The 18,920-nt window shown below is 40.5% G+C and overlaps 1 protein-coding gene across 2 annotated transcripts in view; it reads right to left on the bottom strand.

Moving 5' to 3' along the window:
• Nucleotides 1-16,133, bottom strand: part of gcgrb (glucagon receptor b) — a 49,396-nt gene extending 33,263 nt beyond the window's left edge. Inside the window, exon 1 of one of the 2 annotated variants that reach the window (XM_035178600.2) lies at nt 14,404-16,133. The gene's annotated coding sequence lies outside the window, so the exon portion shown is untranslated. The remainder of the gene's footprint in view (nt 1-14,403) is intronic. The other variant, XM_035178609.2, reaches the window with a different exon arrangement.
• Between the last annotated feature and the right edge of the window lie 2,787 nt (nt 16,134-18,920).

The raw sequence follows: 18,920 nt of genomic DNA, 5'->3' as shown, positions 1-18,920 counted from the left end.
ATAATGAATGAAATGTAAGACCTAACTCAAGTTCGAGAACTACGCAGTCCCAAAATTACTTTCTTCTTTCTCCTAATTGGAGATAAGTCTCATAGAGAATAACCTTGGTAGACGACCATGGCCAAGAAAGCCATTTATCCTGACCGGACCTTTTGAGGCCTACAATTCAGATTTAAACATTCTTAAGTCTTTAAACCCTGTCTCATGTTGTCGATATCCGTTTTAATGAGGTGATTTTAAGTAGGATGTTAAACTCTGTGTGTCTGCATGTTTGCGTTGTTTGAGTTGTAGGGACAGTAGAGGAGGGATGGAACCTGCAGCAGGACCTTGGAGATCTTAATCAGCCTCTCAATCTGCTCTGCTTACCATCCACAGCATCTTGATCCGGATGAGCAGTTGCTCCACACACTGAAGATCATGACGATGGTCGCCTGTGCTGCAGAGGCTGATTGTTTTTTTTATTAGGACGTGATCAAGAGGCTAAAACCAACAAGAACAAATCACGACTGACCTCAAGTGTTGTTATTCAAAAATCAATATCCTCACTGCTCTGCGTGTTGCTGCCCTTGAGAACTCTTTTGTTCGCTCATACTGAAACTACACCTGAGAGCAGAGGAGCAGCTACAGCGGAGATAAGAGTTTAATCTGCTCCGTTCTGGCGCCCCTTTGGCAGCAAGGACATAAATAATTGCAGTTAAGGTTTTCACCAGACGCCTGCAGAGGTGTATTAAATAAGTGAGAGCCTCTGGAACGCTTAACGCAGAAATATTCAAGTTTTCAACTCATATCACATGGTATCAGTCATGCCCTCATTCTCTTCTGCCTGATCCCTAAATACAGTAGATACCAGATTTAATCAACTTCCTCTTCCTTTTTCCACTTCCCTGTTTGGCTACAGTTTATTCATCCTGGAAACTATCAAGATTCATAAAAGAGAATTATAATGTTAATTATCAGTGTATTATTTCTTTTAAGTTTAAAGACAGAATTTGCTTTGAGTGAAGGTTGTGGTTTTAAACTCTTCTCTATGCTCAGAGAATGACAAAACATTTTACACATCTGACAGAGATCAATTATGTTTTAAACCTCCTCACTGTGCCTACACAGTGCAGGAAAAACATACAGATATACATTGACATTTTGTGATATGGCTATTGATGAAAATTATATTACGATAATTAATGATATTGTTTTATTGCCCAGCCGAACCTGGCATATACAAATCTTTTCAAGCCATTCTGTAAACGTTGTGCACCACAAACCTCTCCTCCTGCTCACTTGTTCCCAATGTAAAACAAAACGTGTCTCACAGTACCAGAACAACTTCAGCTGATTTGAGATTTGTTTACACTTCAAGTTGAAAAATGGGGATAAAAGTCTAAATACAGCTGGAGCTCGAGCTGGGACACAAGTGGATGAGATATTTCTGGATGAGTCCCGCAGGGCTGCTCATGTTCAGTCAGTCAGTCCGTTACTGAGGAATCATTCATAAATTTCTCTGCAGTGCCACAGACCTGACTGCGCTCACCCACCTTCCTATCTGTCGCACTCAATCACAGTGTCGCCGCTCTTACGACAGGCTGTGTGAAATAACCCCCGCAGCTCTTCAATCACAGGATTCCCACAGAAGTGTGCTGAAACTGTTTTGGGCCTGTGTCAGTGTGATTGTGCCTGATCAGGTTCATGTATTGCTCACATCCTGTCGCGTCTCTCGCTCACAGACGCTGCAGCCACCAACGCCAATTAATTCATCAACAGATTTCTTCTGTTTTTGAATGTAAAATTTGAGAAAGATACCAAAAGTGTGTTTATATTAAAATCTCCTTTAGTTTGAGGAAAAAGTGACATCTCTGCGTGCGACTTCCCGTGTCTGTCACACAGATGCGGCATGTCTCTGTTTCCGTGTCGTGGCTCTACAGTACGTCATACTGTATATTGTAGCATAACCATCAATATGATGATTAAGAAACATAACCTGGAAATTCCTTCATTGTGTCCGGGCAGACAAAGTCTCTGTGTTTGTGAATTGTAAACACTTTGAGAGACACGGAATACTGACGTCATCCTGCTGATGTAAGCGTCAGATCAGAAATGACTAGAGTTTCATTCTGGAGGACAGATACACATCACATGTTTTGTTGTTTCATTTGAAGGTCCAGTAAACCAGACCCTTGGGCTGTTTGCTTGTGATCTATGTTTTCTGATTCATGCCACTCTGAAAGACAAGAAAAGTCATGGCATTGTGGCACAGTGGCGCTTCGTTGCTAATCATAACTTTTTGTTGGTATTTGCTCATAAACAAAGTCAAAGTTTGACTTAATACTGACACTAAAAGAGAAATAAAGGTTATTATGAGTCATCGGCAGCAGGACAAGAATGTCAAGACAAAATCTAATAATAATCCTTTCAATGTTTGTCAAAACATTTTTATAGAAACAAAAATGCCCACCAAGCGCCTAACTCAACCAACGTCCCACAGTCCACTTAAATTCAATCCAGACACACCAAATAACACATTGATATCAGTCCTTGAAACATGTCAATTTCTTTTCCATCGAGATCTCTGTGTTATTACTTTAGAGATTCACAGAAATTCCTAAAAACATTAACAACATCCACATCCTTCCGCTTTCCAAACTTTGTGAAAATCCGTCCAGTAGTTATTCCATAATCCAACTAACTAACAAATGAACACACATGTAAATACTAGAAGGGGATCATCCTGTGGAGACCAATTTCATTCCACAATCCGTTCCAGAGACATTTCAGTCTCAACTAAAGTGATGAACCGACACACCGACACTATCATCACTACAGTCGTGCTGTTTTCACTACATAGTTTGTTACTGCTGCACTAATTGTTGTAGATTGTGTGATGTTTAGTGTTGTCGCAAGTTTTATGTATTACAATAAAGAAAGTTTTCCCGTCTCATCATCGTCGGCTCCTCAGCAGAATCCATCCAATTAAAACTAATGAAAGCTTTGAATTCTGACAACCTTGTTTGTTCTTCTGAATTCCTCATTGCTGATGTGATGAAAGCTGCTAATTCTAAACTTTTTCATTTGTCACTGTCGCTGTTCGGTTCTATGCAAACAAGATGGATGGGAAGTGTGTGGACCTACTTCAGATGTCCCTGCAGAGAGCTGGGATATTGGTTGTCCCAACAACAGGCGTCATGACGACAGACGAGCGGCATGACTAAATCATTAGTTGGAAGTGGGTGAACGACGTGGAGGGGTAAGTGATATCCCAGAGGGTAAATGTTCACCTGTCTAATTATAAACACTGTGTCCACGAAGAGTACTGTCTTTTACATAGCAACACACACAAACACGTGAGCAGTGACAAGAATGCAGTGTGTCCACAGCCAGACGTCCAATCGTCATTTCATAAAGCTCAGGGGGACATCACCAGTCTGATACTATGATCTCAGCGCTGTCAAGCCTGCACATATCCTCAGTGATCTGGTTCATTCCTTAAATTTCTTTGTATCTCAGAGATCAGAAATACGCCCACATGGGTTTGAGGAAGCATCCCGAGGTGAGGTCATACACCACACAGTGTTTTCTGTCCATTTATGTACAAATGAAGTGAGTCTGTCAGTTGTCTGAAGACAGCAGGGACAGCTGATCTGTGGGGATGGTGTCAAAATGTCTCGTTTGACTCATCAGACACACATCAGACTCTATCTCTCTCGCCCTTTTGTCCCCTCCCTCCTCCTCTTTCTCAGTTGATTCTACTGAGTACAATACAATATATATTAGCGCTTCATGTATAATGCATCAGCACAGCTCTGCTCCCAGCATGTCTAAGGCCCATTTGCTGCACTTAGTAAAAACCTACATGGTGATATTCTAGGCTTTTCCCTCGTTCACATATTCGGAGCAGGAAACTGTTAAATCCACACTTTCAGCCATTTTTAACAGATGGAAATATATTTTTTCAGAGAAGAAAAAGAAAAAATCTTTACAGCTTTGTCTCCAGCCACAGTTAGAGCTCTGTGGGGCTGTGCTGAAATAAATACTAACAACAGAATGATAACATTCTGATTTTAACTAAATTTATTCACAGTTTGTCTCTTTCACGCAGCAGGATATTCTCTGGTTAGACGTGTTTACAACAACAGAGAAATCTCTGGAGCATTCAGGCGCAGTGTGCAGGAGCAGGAGCAGGAGCAGGAGCAGGAGCAGGAGCAGGAGCAGGAGCAGGACATGACATGACATGAATTCTGCTGTGGAGATCACATGTTTATGTTCACAGCACATTGACACTGGCGTCGGCCTGTATCACTAAAAGTTCTTGAATCTCGTTGAATCTTCTGCATCTATATTTGTTTGCCACCTCTATTTAATCCTGAGGTATTTTAGTTATTTTCAGTTTTTCAGCAGTGCATGTTTGAAAGCAGCTTTACAGACATACAGACAACACCGTTCCACCGTGTGCCACAATAACAACGTGGACAATATATAATATATCAAGTTGATCCTACTTGCCAGTCCTTTGCCTTTTTCCTGTCTGTGTGTAATTTATTCCGTTATTATGTTTGTGAGTGAAGCACTTAAACTTGTTTTTTAAAGGTGTTATATAAATAAAATGTATTATTATTATTAGTTGGGTTAATAAAACTATGTTAAGAGGATATTACCCGGTTACTTGAAGATCTTTGTTGATGTGTTAATCTACTTTCTTTCTGATGGCTAGATCTCCCTCTTTCCAGCACTCTCCATCCATCTCTCCTCTTCTCCTCCTCAGTTTTATCATTCTGCTCTCTCTCCACAAGCTCATCAGACATCGTTTGTCTTTAATTGCTGTGAGAATACAAATTTAACAAAACATACATGAGTGCTACATTCTGCCACTGTGACACTCCCAAGTGAGGGGGTCAAATGAACGTAAAAGGTAAAAGGACGGGAACTTGGGAAGAATGGATGAGCAGATCCTACACACACACACACACACACACACACACAATGCAGTGAGTGGGATGGGCAGAGGCATGAGAGGTTCAATTTTATGCTTGAAGGTAGAGAGTGAGAATATGCAGGGAGATTAGGACCATGGTAATTTGAGAGGAATGGGTGAGTGTATGGGGAAAGAGATGTCGGGGAGGATATAGAGATGGTTAATGTAGAGTATGAAGAGATAATGAAATAAAGAGAAGGGGAGGCAGAAAGAGCGGGACAATAAAGGGTGTCTTTAAATTACTCTCTTATCAGACAAGGTGTAAAAAACAATGGGTTATGCTATTGCCGGTGATGGGTGAGGAGGGTGAGATAAGAGATTCAAATGCAGGCCAGGGGACACTAAAAGTCAGAGTGGCGAAAGGGGGGAGTGCTGGAGTGAGGGATGACGCAGGGACACAATTAAATGTGATGGACCAATTCATGGTTTTCAATTTCCCTGTCATACAGAAAGAGTCACAGAGCAGCATGGAGATTATAGTGAACTCAGTCACACGGGCACTGCAGGCAAACACTATGTAAGCAGGACAGTATGGATGTGATGAGCTAATAGCTGAGATCACATTTCAAATCGCTGTCTGTTTAAAAGCTGTGAACGGCTGCGAGTTGGTTCAGGTAACAGGCAGGAAACAGGGGGCTTTCCTACCCACTTTCTTTGGTTCAGACATTTAGATCTTTCAGTTCCAAAATAACAAGTCAGACGCCGCATAGTGTTCAATTGTGCAAACTCCCTTAACTCGATGCTAGTTTTAACAGCCCAGGCATCAGACAATGTGACAACACACACGGTAATACCACAGAAACAGATCAGGGCAGTGGAGGTAGTGTAGGGCAGACCTCCACTTACTGCAGTCCTACTTAATAACCCTAACCGAGATCTTTCCCACTGTTATAGATGCCAATGTCACAGGTTGTCGTTACTTTATTGATTCGCTGCCAGTCGTCTTGTCTCAGGACAGACGGGACAGGAGGTCAGTGCATGGTAGGTAACACGCTTAAAGGGCTGGAGAGGATTGACCGACATGCGAAGTCAATGGGGAAGGTCAGTTGACTCTCCTGGGACTCAGGTGTCGCCTGTTAGGCTCAACCGTCCGTTTAAATTAAAACAAGCCGTATAGTTAACGCCCCATTATGTTTCTCAGCTACACATCAGAGTTTCTAGCCCTGTTTGTTAACATACAGCAGCTGAAATACGCCAACAACCTTATGAAACCACATTTAAATCCACATTCAAATTCAGACTTTGAATTGGATCTGCACAAAATTACACACATGCATCGATACCAAGAATATAAATATTTTTCTTCATCAAGATTCACACAAAATCTTTCAGAATTTGATAGAATTGCCCTATTTCACACCGTTAAAGAAAGTGGATTCTTCCCTAACTGATACTGCATCCTTCCACCAAGTTTCATCATAATCCCCCCCGTAGTTTTTGTTAAATGTTGTGAATACAAATAAAGTTACACTGATGAAAACACAACCTACTTGGGGGAGGTCATTTTTACTCCCTTATACTGGTATTGGCCCCATAAATCCATGTCGTGCTATATCCTTCCTTCTTCACTGGCCCATTAGCAGCTAGTGCAGCCATGAGGCTTCATGGTCATTGATTCCCTGAACAATTCATTTCTCGAACACGAGTAGCGTATTACAACACCTAACGCTAACCAGACCTTAACCATAGTTTATTTGCCATAACCACACACTTTTACATATGTAGCTGCAGAGATATAGTAGATAGATAAAGTACCATTTTTGTATCCCATACCTGTCTATGTACTTATAACAGTCAATATATGCATATACACGTACACGTCTATTTCAATCACTCCTTATACATAATGCACAAATGCAGCATACATTATTGTGCAATCATGCTGTGCCACTGCAAGTACTGTGAGTACATTTCTCTCCAAACAGTATTTACATCTGTAATGATAGGTGTATATTATGTACATATTCTCTGTATTTTTATTTAACTTTTTATTTTCTATTTCATTGCCTATTTTATTCTATTTTAACACTTTTATGTGTTCCCTTGTCTACACAACAAAGTTTACCTGGCCTATGATCAATAAAGCGTATGTTATTGTAAAAAGTGAGAACTGAAATTGTAATTAATGTGGCATCACTCCAAATCACCCAAGTGACCAAAATCAGTAAACTTGACGTCAGTGTGCATACGTCATAGGGCTCTTGAAGTGGAGAACCTTAAATTTCCCTAAATATACAATCATTTAAAGAGTGCATGAGTGATAAAGACGCGCTGTATATAGATGTATATAGAAGTATATAGAAGCATTGCATGAAAGTGTGTGCAAATGGGTGAATGTGACTCATAGCGTCATATGCCTTGAGTGGCCGATTAGAAAAGCACCATATGAATCCAGTCCATTTACCTTTGCAATTCCCTTGATTTTTTTGAATGTGGTGTGTATGAATGCTAGTTTCTCATTGTGCAGTGTGAAAATGGAAAACATAAAAGTGCTTTTGCGAGATTGCATTCAATAAGAATTTAAGTATACTGAATGGTTATGCTGCAGGTTTATTTTGTTTCTTCTGGTTGTTAGTAGAACAGGTTTAGCATCAGGTTAGACTTGTGTTGCTTATTGCTTCTTCTTAGAAACATGCAAACACGGTCATAATCCCTGTAGCGCGTGTCTGATCCCTAATGATCTGCTAGATACCAGTGACAAGGTTTGACTTTCCATGTTACCCATAAGACAGCACAAGGACAGTGCTCGTCCAACCTGTAACCAGTGTTTCCATAGCGAAAGCAATTTAACCAATTTAAATCAAAATGGTTTTAAATTGAATTTCAAGCATGTATAGTACAGCGTACAGCGTCACGTCCTGCAGCCCTGCGTTCAGTTCCTGTTTTAATTAGCCACAGGGGGGGTCTTACGTTCATGACATCAGCATCAGAGATGGGGAGATTAATTAATGTGATTTATTTATCGCTGAAGGATCAAATGTCTGCGTTTAATCATCCTGCGCCACTCTGCTCTTAATGTGCTCGAAACATGTGTGTGTGAACACGTATGTTCGAGAGTGTGTGTGTACGTCAACATACGTCAGAAACCAGTCTGGGCCAATGTTGATTAAATAAACAATTGTGTTTATAGAGCAGATCCTCTCTTAACACACATGCATAAAGAACACACACACACACACACACACATGCAGACGTGGTGCACCCTTCAACATGCTACACTGACGTGCCATTTTGTTCTTGTCGCTCCTGACAGACAACTGAACCGCGTGGCTTGTTATTGACGTTAATGGATCAGTTACTGAGGCTCATTTGAGTTTCACACCAACAAGCCCACACAAAACACAATACTGTTTTAAAGAAAGGGGAGCAAATAGTTTTAAGTTCAAGTTTCAAGTTTTAAGTTTGATTGAACCAATATAAGTTAACACAGGATCAAAATGGAAAGTGTTGGACGAGAAGGACAGGTCAGCTCGGTAATGCATTCAGAGCAATATGCATTACGAATACAAAGTAAGAGAATAGATTTTAAATAAAGTAAATTTAAACAATCAATAGAGCTCAAGACAGAATACAATACAATATACGTGAGGATGCAACTGTCGTGTAAAGCCACATCAGAAAAATCAACAAATTCCTACCCTGCTCACTGATGAAGTTTACATTAACTAAGTTAACATGGACACCAATATTCTAATATTAACCCGATGAAGGCAAGAGTCTGAATGTGACACTGACATGTAAACAGCATTTTCTGATTACCTTAACCCAAATAAGATCAAACAATAAACAATAATCAAATCAAGACATGTTAAATATTCTGACCTTAGTTGCATTATGAAGAAATATTTACATCTTAATCTCATTAGAAAATCTTAATCGACATCCGGTAGATACCAGCTGCTTGACGTCACATTTCCTGGTCGTAAACAAGATGGAAAAATATAAGAGGAGCAGGTTGGGGTTTTAAAACTGGCGGAACAACTTGGGACCCAATGGTGTAGTGGACGTAATGATGGGATTTATAATCAGACTACGCTCTGTAACATCTAAAGAGAATACCAATGGAACATTCTTAAAGCAACTCATGTTCCATAATCCAAATAAGTTCGATGTCTGAATATCTGTGTCCGAACATAGTCAGTGTTTACGTTGAGTTTTACAGCCTCAAACAGAGAACAGGTGGAAAATGTAAAGATTTGTACCTGACATGGAGCCGCACTTTTCATGCAACAACAAAATCAGGAAGAGTAACTTTCAATACAGTTTGAAAGAGGGTGTGCGCGATGTGTGACGGTCTCTGCAGGAGAGGGTGACTGATGAGACGCTCCTTGTGTAATGACTCACCCTCAACTCCCCCTGATGAATAAATAACACAAAGATCAAATAGAGGAGTCTACAAAAGAAAATATACATGAAATATGCAAGACAGGTTTTACATAAACCTCCTCTCTCCCAGGGCACACGCGTGTACAAGGGTCTGAAACTTTGAAGTCCCCATCGATAGAGAAACAAAGCGTCCTGTCAGCGTTGTATGTGACCTTTATTTGTCCATGTAATGTAATTCACTTTGGCTCGATGGACCTGTGAGTGGTTCCACACAGGAACAGGTGAAGTGCACAGCGGATTTGACTAGAAAGTGCAACACATTGTCCGGATGTTTCCTTCTGACTAAATGGCTGTGTTACACATTTAATCCACTAATCTGAATTAATCCCTGCAGATTAATTCTCACGTGCCGTTTTTGGCTTTTTCGTGTTTTCTGGTGCTGTTGTGAGAGGAGTGTGAGCCTGCTCCAGTATCACAGGTTGGACTGGGTGTATTATAGTACTAATTATAGAACTAGTAGTAGTTTAGTCACACACCGAGCCTTCTTTTGTCTTTTTGTGTGTGTGTGTGTGTGTGTGTGTGTGTGTGTGTGTGTGTCTTAATAACTTTGTGAGGACCATTTTGAGCATAGACCCTACATAGTGCGAAAGTTAGGACTTGCTTTAAGGGTTAGAATTAGGTTAAGGTTAGGGTTAGGGTTAGGGTTTGGCATCTAGGGTAAATCCTTAAAACATTTTATTTTAAAATGAAAACAATCTCTGTCCATACAAGCTTTGGGCTCCTTATGAGCTCTAATCCCTGCCAATACTAACACATCACAAAATGTATATCACGTGACCACTTATGGTCACATATCGCTGAAATAATAGCTCGTCTCCTTCACATGTAAGCAGTTGCATCATTGTAAAATGCAGATTTTAACCACACAACAGCTGTTAGCAAAGACAACAGGGTCAGCGACACTTGTAATTAATTTTCTTCTGGGAGGGGGTCATGTGATTGGAGCCTGACAAGATCCAATCAGCAAGCGGTTGTGAGTGTCTATCATCTGGGAAGAGGAAATTAATTTTGCCAATGACTGTCCTCACTTAGGTGTGTGTGTGTGTTTGTGTGTGTGTGTGTGTGTGTGTGTGTGTGTGTGTGTGTACGATCTCCTGGAGTTTATAGTTTTGCGACTGGAGTTCATCCAGGCTTTAAGGAGCGGGACACAAAGGGCAGAAAACCACTCGCTGCTTCTGATGGTGCTGCGTTACATGTCAATTGTTTATTGATTAATTTAAACAAAAAGTTGTGACTCGAGGTAAAGCAATTTAAGTTTTAATTGAACTTTCCAGTTCAACGACAACAACATCTTTGTTATAAACAATTTCCTGGCTGACACTGGAGTTAATGCATTCATTAGTTAAAGTGTTGTCTCCTCATCCGTGAGACTAAATGATGCTCTATGCTCGTAATAAACTCCACTGTCTGTGGTCAGTACTCCAGCAGCGAATTATAGTCTAAATATTACAAACATGTTTTATCAGAATCGTGTTGCTAGGACAGAGCATGGCTGCAGGTTCGCCTCCCACCATCTGCTGATGTTAGCACATTCTACAAGAGGGCATTTAAATGTTACATGGACCCAGTGGTGTTTTTGTGTAAGCAAACAAAAGTACTCCCTATAACGTCATATGTGCACTACATTATTTGATTTAAGTCCAGATTCTATCTGTGTCAATGTGTCCGCTGTATATTCACTTAAAAAATCCACAATAATAAAAGAAGTGTCCAGAGTTTGTATGCTGCTTTCCGCTAACAGTCCCACAATGGAATGCTACGCGTTCATTAGATAATTAGAGAAACTTTGTGGACTCGTCGGACTGTGTTTGGTGAACGAGCGACAGAGTCATGGCCCTGATATCCGCTGTCGACACCAAAAGACCCAAATTATTGGCCGTTTCCCCGAGAGGCTAATTCTGTATGAGTCGATAGACGATGGGCTCCGAGATCTATGTTGATGTAATTTTTAGTCGAGATGTTCACTGAAAGTCGAGCCTCTCTTACCCTCCCTCTAGCAATACTTGTAAATCAGTGAAACACACACGGTGCATCGCCAAGCATCAAATCTTTTGAGCGTCATCACTGATGCCGACACACTCTTACGATTACGCACACAGAAGAACAGCTGCTTCTCTCAACAGTTTTCAGGCTTTGACACTGATCCTGACAAGCGACTGTGTTACTCAACACGTCATGTTAACATAGAGACAGGACAGAGCAGGATGTTATGCTCCAGCATTAGCACATGTAGGTAACTGTGAATTTGAGTGTAGATCTGCTCTAATGTGTATAATGTTCAGCCTCACGTTAATACCTCAGCCTAATGATGTATCTGATTCTCACTGAGCAGGAAGAATCTTCCAGAAGTAAAAGAGATTCCAATACTTTAATGGAACCAAAGTCATGGGGGAATCCGTCACTTCCCACAATGGCTCTGACAGGCTCCCTGCATCCTGCTGAATGAGACTTGTCCGGTGTGGTTTCACAACAACCCTCCGTCTTTGTCTGTTTATTGATTAGAAAGAAAAAAACCTTGAGCTTTTGACAGCAGTGATCGTGTCAGGAGGAAGAAGTTAATGGAAAAAAGACATTAGCTTACTTTGTCTGCTTTCATGTTGTGAATCAATATCTGTCCCATTGTAAATGTTTCCTATATGTGAGGCCGGACCAGCCGGAGCAGGAAAATCAAATCTCAGCAATCATACCATTACAAAAAGAGTGGTCTGACGTCTCAGGCGGGACAACTTAGGATATTACTTCTTCGAGAGAAAGAAAATGCAGAGGGGGCAAAAGGACACGGAGGAGAGAAACAGAGAAATGGTTTTCAGAAATTGAATTCAAGCAAACATTTTTGTGACCTGAGACACGACTGCAAAAGCAGATGAGCTGGATCACATCAGATCCTCTCATCCACTTTTGAAGGAGAAGACAATTTGCCGACAGGTCAACATTTGTGAAGACAACAGATTTCTGCATCTGACCAGAGAAGGATTCAGAGGAGGTGCCAGGGGGCACTGGCCCCAGCGGAAATCTGATTGGCCCCTGAAGTGCCCCTGTCCAGCCAGCATGTCTTCTTTTTTTCTTTTTTTTTTGCTAGCCACTTATTAACAATACTAACATTATATATGAATTTGAGACCACAATGTGTTTGAACAAGTTACAATTTTCCAAATATATTCAATGATGTGTGGCTTTGCTCAAAGCTACAGACATAACAGTAAACAAGGGATGACTTAAATGTGCACTTTACTAAATCAAGAATTGTGCACGGATGTATAATTGGCCCCTCTGTGTAAATCGGGGGCCACTTCATGGCCCCCGATTTAAAAAAAATCCTTATTCGCTTATTTTTACGCAATAAGTATTCTCTCAAACAGGATCCAAACTGGTATCCTGTGTGGTATATATTATTTGTTAATAATCCCTTATTAGCAGTCGTGGTCATTATCTATGAGATGATCAACACATGCACACAGTAATCCTATATAATCCCTTATATGGATACAACGGTAATTTATGTCTGATGTGGCCACTACAGGCTCCTGCAAACTCACTGTTAATGAACACAGCTGCACTCTCAGCGCCTGAAGGCAGACTACAGGGACAGGGTTTGCAGCTGCATTACACAATAACAAGTCTTCTCTGCAGATGTCACTGGCAGACAGCAAGATGACAGCAGCGCAACATGGTCCTGTTTGATGAGCGGACAAGATATTTGTTCCACAGTCCGGGACAAACGGCGCTTTTTATGACGTGATGCAGGAAATAATCATTCAGCAGTCACATATCGCTATGCAATATCCAGCCCTTCTGTGGCACTTCATATCACTACAGCCACACCTCGCTTCATTTGAGGCCAGAAAATATTCCAAAGTGGTGCAATAAAGAGCCTGCATTTGTTCTTTCATGGCTTTGCAAAAAAACTCAAACTTATAATAAAGATAGAGTCATTCACCAGCAGTGTAACAGCTGGATTTATAGCTGAATTTATTATTCCCTCTAGTGTGGCATCATCTTGCATCAACCATAAAAAACAACTTTATAATCATGACTTCAGATAACATCACTTGTTGACTTTAGTTTGTAGCAGATGGACGCACTTTCATAGTTGAGCGAAGAAGAGGTAGTCTCCGTCGTAACTCAGTTCTCCAGTTCATTCACCATTCAACCCTGAACACACACCTTTTGGCTGAGACACACACACGCACGCACACACACACACACACACACACACACACACACACACACACACACACACACACACACACACACACACACACACACACACACACACACACACACACACACACACACACAGGCTTTTGCAGCTATTCTTGTTAGGTCTTTACATTGACAATTCACATCTTACCACTAACCTTAGAAATGTATTTTTTGCCTCATTAAGACCGGGCTTTGGTCCTCCTACTTGCCTAAAACATGTCTTCATCCTAAAATATTTTGATGGGGACTTGCCCCATAAAGAAGACAATTGACATATACAAAGTGAGATGTAGGTCCCCACAGTTTGAATAATACCTACACCACATACTCTCACACAGTGACAAGTATAAGTTTGTGTAGCTATCCTTGTTAGGACATTACATTGACTTCCAGCCAAACTAAAACCTTGTCCCTAACTTGAACCATGATTAATTCATCCCTAATCTGAACCTGACCACTATATTAGTACTAGCTCATTAGGTCCAGGCTTTGTCCCCATGAGGTGTGCTGGTCCTGACAATGTGTTTTTATACTGGAATAGGTCCTGAAGAGACTACAAAAACGAGTCTGCTATACACACACACACTCACACACGGCTAGAAAGCTTGGAAAGTGACAGCTGTGTTTTGTGAATGGCGGGACACGTTCATGCTCAGGAATGATGAAACAAAACGTTGTAATGTTTTTTTACGTCAACCTTTAAAAACCTGAAACGTGAGTTTCTCTCTCCCCTAGAATGAAAGTGTTTATAGACCACTCAAAGGAAAACTCCTCACAAATAACATGACTCTAGAGTCAGAGAGTCAGAGAACAGATGAACAGAGCCAATATCAAGAAGAAGACAAACACACCTCTTACCTCAGGGTCCAGACCTCCTCTCACGCCCCTGGTACCCCACACCGCCCGATGCTCATCTCCTCACCCGACCCATCATCACCACCGCAGGCCCAGTCCCGAGAGAGGCGCGCATCACATCACCACCGTGTCCACAGTGATGAGAAACAGAGAAAGAAAGAAAGAAAGAAAGAAAGAGAGTGAGAGAGAAAGAATGAAAGAAAGAAGAAAGAAAGAACTTGGGACTTCTTAAATTTGTCCTTTCAGACTACAGTCCATGCTAACTTTTCTTTTTTCTCCTCTTCCCTGTGTATAATATAAATCACTTTTCTGTATCACTCTCTGAGGCTGCAGACTATGGGTGTCGGACTGACAGAGGCTCAGAGCTCCGCTGTTGATGCTCCGCTCACTCTGGTCAAGCTCCTGACTCTACACGCGGATTCCTGTGTCGACTTTCAAAATAAAGCTCCAAACCGAAACCTAAACTTGATGTTTCGTCCGTGGTTGGATTGAAGCAGTGCCTGTCATTGCAACCACATTTCAACCCCTTACCCCCCCTTGATAGGCCCATTTTGCTATGAGATGAAAAACAGTATTGAATGTATGTATAGTATGTAGTATAGATTGTCCTGCATTTCAATATATTTTTATAAATGGGTCCCACTGTCTTTGTGCAAATGCAGAAATACATGAGGGTGTGTGAAATGCGTCTTGCCACTGGTTTTAAGCTCATCTGCTGATTGAGAATCGCTGCAAAAACGCAAACAAAGACAAGGAAGATCAGAACCATTCTAGATGTAAACAAATCCCAGAGTTGCAAATGGGAAAAATGGAAATGAATCATAGAAAACCACTGAAGATACGTTCCCATCTATAAGTGCCTGTATATGGGTTTACTATGTTTATGTTCACCACATTTAAAGGCTTGATAACATGTTTGAACTGTATAGTTGTCAACTGAAACCCTAAATAAGAGAGTCCATATGAACCAGCACTTAACAGAGTGTTTTCATATTATTTCCATGATTGTTGGAGCACATGTTTATAGGAAACCATGAAGAAACCAACAGACAATATATGTTAATCCTGACCGTAAGCAATGAGCAAACACAAAGTGGGCTGATTCAGGGCTCTGTAAATTCTCTCTAGCAGTGTCAGGTTTTCATCCTTCTCTGCAAATGTCACAGCAGATTGTGTTACAAGTCAAACAAAGTCAGAGCATCTGGAGGCAGAGGCTCCGCTGCTCATCAATGAGATTAGCTGAGTCAGCAGTTTCCTTTTAAAAAGCTTAAACATACAATTATCGTACCTGATGTATCCCTGGTTTTAGGCAATTCTAGTTTTTCTTAATGTAGTTTGAGGTCATGCTTAAATTTCTGTCACTCGTTTAGTGTTTTTATTGTTTTATTTATTCTGTTATAACTGTTTTTATGCTTTTGATGTTTTGATGTATTTTCACTTGCATTTTTATTTGTGAAGCACTTTTTAACTGTTTTAAAAAGATGGAAATAAACGATTATAATTTACGATAATACTATTTTTTATCTTATTTATATGCAGTCTTTCGATAGTCCATGTCTTTATTTTGAAAAGCAATTCTTCCTACTTCCTGTTGGACTATTTCTTCATATGTTTAGCTTTACCCAGGTCTGTAGGTCGGTGGTCCTGACTGAAAGTGCATCAGTCATTGAATATTTTCCCTTTGAGGCTCTGTGGGAAAGGTATGAGAGGAGGGGGAGCAGGGGGTCATTGAAAGGTTCTACTCTCTGACAGGTGTGGGCTGCAACACACACACACACACACACACACACACACACACACACACACACACACACACACACACACACACACACACACACACACACACACACACACAAACAATTTACCATGCTTATAAAGAAAGTGTCAAAATGACTTTACATTCATTTTCAAATAAGCAGATAAGGTAAAAGCTTAGTATGGAAAAAAAGATTAAAAGCAAAGTAGACATTATTGGATTTGAATTATGCTATAAGGATTATCCATTCATTATCTATAGCGCTTATATCCTTTCAGGGTCGCAGGGGGAGCTTGAGCCAATCCCAGGTGAGATTGGTTCGAGATGCAGCGAATCACAGGATCAACATATAGAGACCAAACAAATCACACTATAATTATTATAATGAATTATGCTGAGTGGTGTGGCAGTGTGATTCGTCATTTGAATAAAGACGGCGATGCACCCATCAGAGAACATCTCTGATCTTTAATTAAGTGTGATTAATATCAGTAGCTATGGCTGCTTTACATCAGGGTTCTATAGTAGCAAGCACCTTACGCTAATTAGCCCTCTTAACGAAGCCCTTGCTAATGATATTTTAATATATGTAAATGTATCTCTGCACTACACTTATTTATGGATGGTGGGTTTTTAGGTTGAATCCTGCATGTGCAGCTGAAGAGGCCTCTGAAGCATGAAGGAAGAAATGAGGGCTGTGTCACAATAAGCCCACATGCTGATAAAGCCCAGAGACTGATGAGGGGGCCGATACTGGAGACCTTGTTTGTTATCTGCTCTTTAAGTACAATCCCATGACTTTCAGCTCTCTAAACTGACTGTCAGCCTCAGAGTCGTAGGAGGCTCGGCCAATAGAAAAGAAGGTTACGGACGTTTGGGAATGTCCATATTAACACTGACTCACATTTTTGTGTGGGAAAACCATTGAGGTTCTACGTTATTATCACATTTGGAAATGTTACAGGTAAATTTAAACCATTAGTAATATTAAAACTCAACTTGCATGAAATATGAAACTGTTGTTTTTTTAGTTGTTAGCCTTTTTGTCAGACATGAGCACAATAATCCAAATACATGTTCAATCTGATGTGAGTAATTTATTTTTAAAATCTATTTAATAGTTTTATATGGACAGTGCAAAAAACTAACACAAGAGACATTACAACAGTAACACATAACACAAGAATAAAACCAATAAAAAGGGAATTTGTTTTATAAAAGCACAACAAAAACCTAATATTTGTGAAAATACCCTGTGAATGTTGACCTGATAGAATAACACAGGAAGATAAAGGGATAGTTCACCGAAAAATGAAAAATTCACTCTTCAGGAGTGTCAGGGGTAAACAGTGCTGCAGCCAAAGTGATCTCTTCTGCAGACGTAATAAAACAGAAAAAACATAACATGCCTCCATACTGCTCGTGTGGTTACCGAAGCCCTGACATTCGTATTTAACTCAGATTGGCGTCATTTACACTGTGTTTTAAGCCTAAAAGTCCACTACCGAAAGTAAGGATGCTAGCAGATGCTAGACGTAGTGTTCTGTGTGTTCTGTTTTGCAGTGAAAAAAAAAAGGTAAAAAAAGCTACGGATGTAGTCATGGCTGAGAAGGCAGAATTGGCTTATACATTTTGTAGTGCGAGCTGGAGGTGCGTTGAAAATGTATTGTTTTTAGTCCCAGCTGTACAAGCACGCAACATCCGGTTTGTGACCCTTACCACTCCTCGCTTTCATTTGCTGTTGAAAAACACGTTTGATATTTACGATTCAAGATTGAGGAGGCTCCAACTGAATCAGTAGCATTACGATTATTTTGTAAACCCCTCACACTTCAGGATTATTTGGGCAGATAATCAGCACTGACTAACCTCCGGTCTGGAACCCCCCCACACACACACACACACATTTCTCGGAAGGGGCAAATCGGGTCTAAAATCTGCCTGATTATGGATTAGTGTTCGGCAGCCTTATCAGGAGGTGAAGAGGGTTGTTATACTCAGTCCCAGGACAAAACTCTATGACAAGGTCTTGAGTGATAAGACTTTTCTTGCATATACCAGGATCGGATGGGGACACCATGTCTGCCACAGCCTTTGAATGACAATCAGCCTCAGTATTCTGTCACACACCTCTGAATCTTCTCTGAAGCCTAATCTGTGTTTAACAGATCCTTTGTAGAATAATCCTTAGGCATATACAGTGTTTGATGGAAACATTCGGATGTGCCCCGTCATTGTAATGTATACAAATGTACAAATAAACATGATAATGATCCTTTGTGGAGGCGTTAAATTCAATTCTCTGCAATAACTCACCAAGCCATGATTGATACTGTGGAATCATATGAATGATAAACCTTTGAGGGATTGAAAGTTGGATGAACAACATGTGAAAAATGTTCCTCTTTCAGCTGAGAGTATTTTATTGAATGGACAAAGATTCAATTTACTGTGGCACATTTCCGGCTCTCGCTCTCTTTCTCTGCACACACACACACAAACATATGCAGTTTAAATAATTTATTAAAGGTTAAAAATGTTGTGTAACATCATTATGTAACAAATATTAAATTCTCAGCATAATTGAGAAGAAAATGCCTATTGACAGTAAATCTTTATCCTCCTGTGAATAATCTAATCACATGAGATTTTGACTTATTGATCAGCTTGAAATGGCAGGTGTAGGTGTGTGTGTGTGTGTGTGTGGCTGTGTGTGTGTGTGTGTGTGTGTGTGTGTGTGTGTGTGTGTGTGGTGTG

The sequence above is a fragment of the Hippoglossus stenolepis genome, chromosome 2, assembly GCF_022539355.2.
Source record: "Hippoglossus stenolepis isolate QCI-W04-F060 chromosome 2, HSTE1.2, whole genome shotgun sequence".
Classification (NCBI taxonomy): Eukaryota; Metazoa; Chordata; class Actinopteri; order Pleuronectiformes; family Pleuronectidae; genus Hippoglossus; species Hippoglossus stenolepis.
This window is presented reverse-complemented; position numbering and strand designations above follow the sequence as displayed.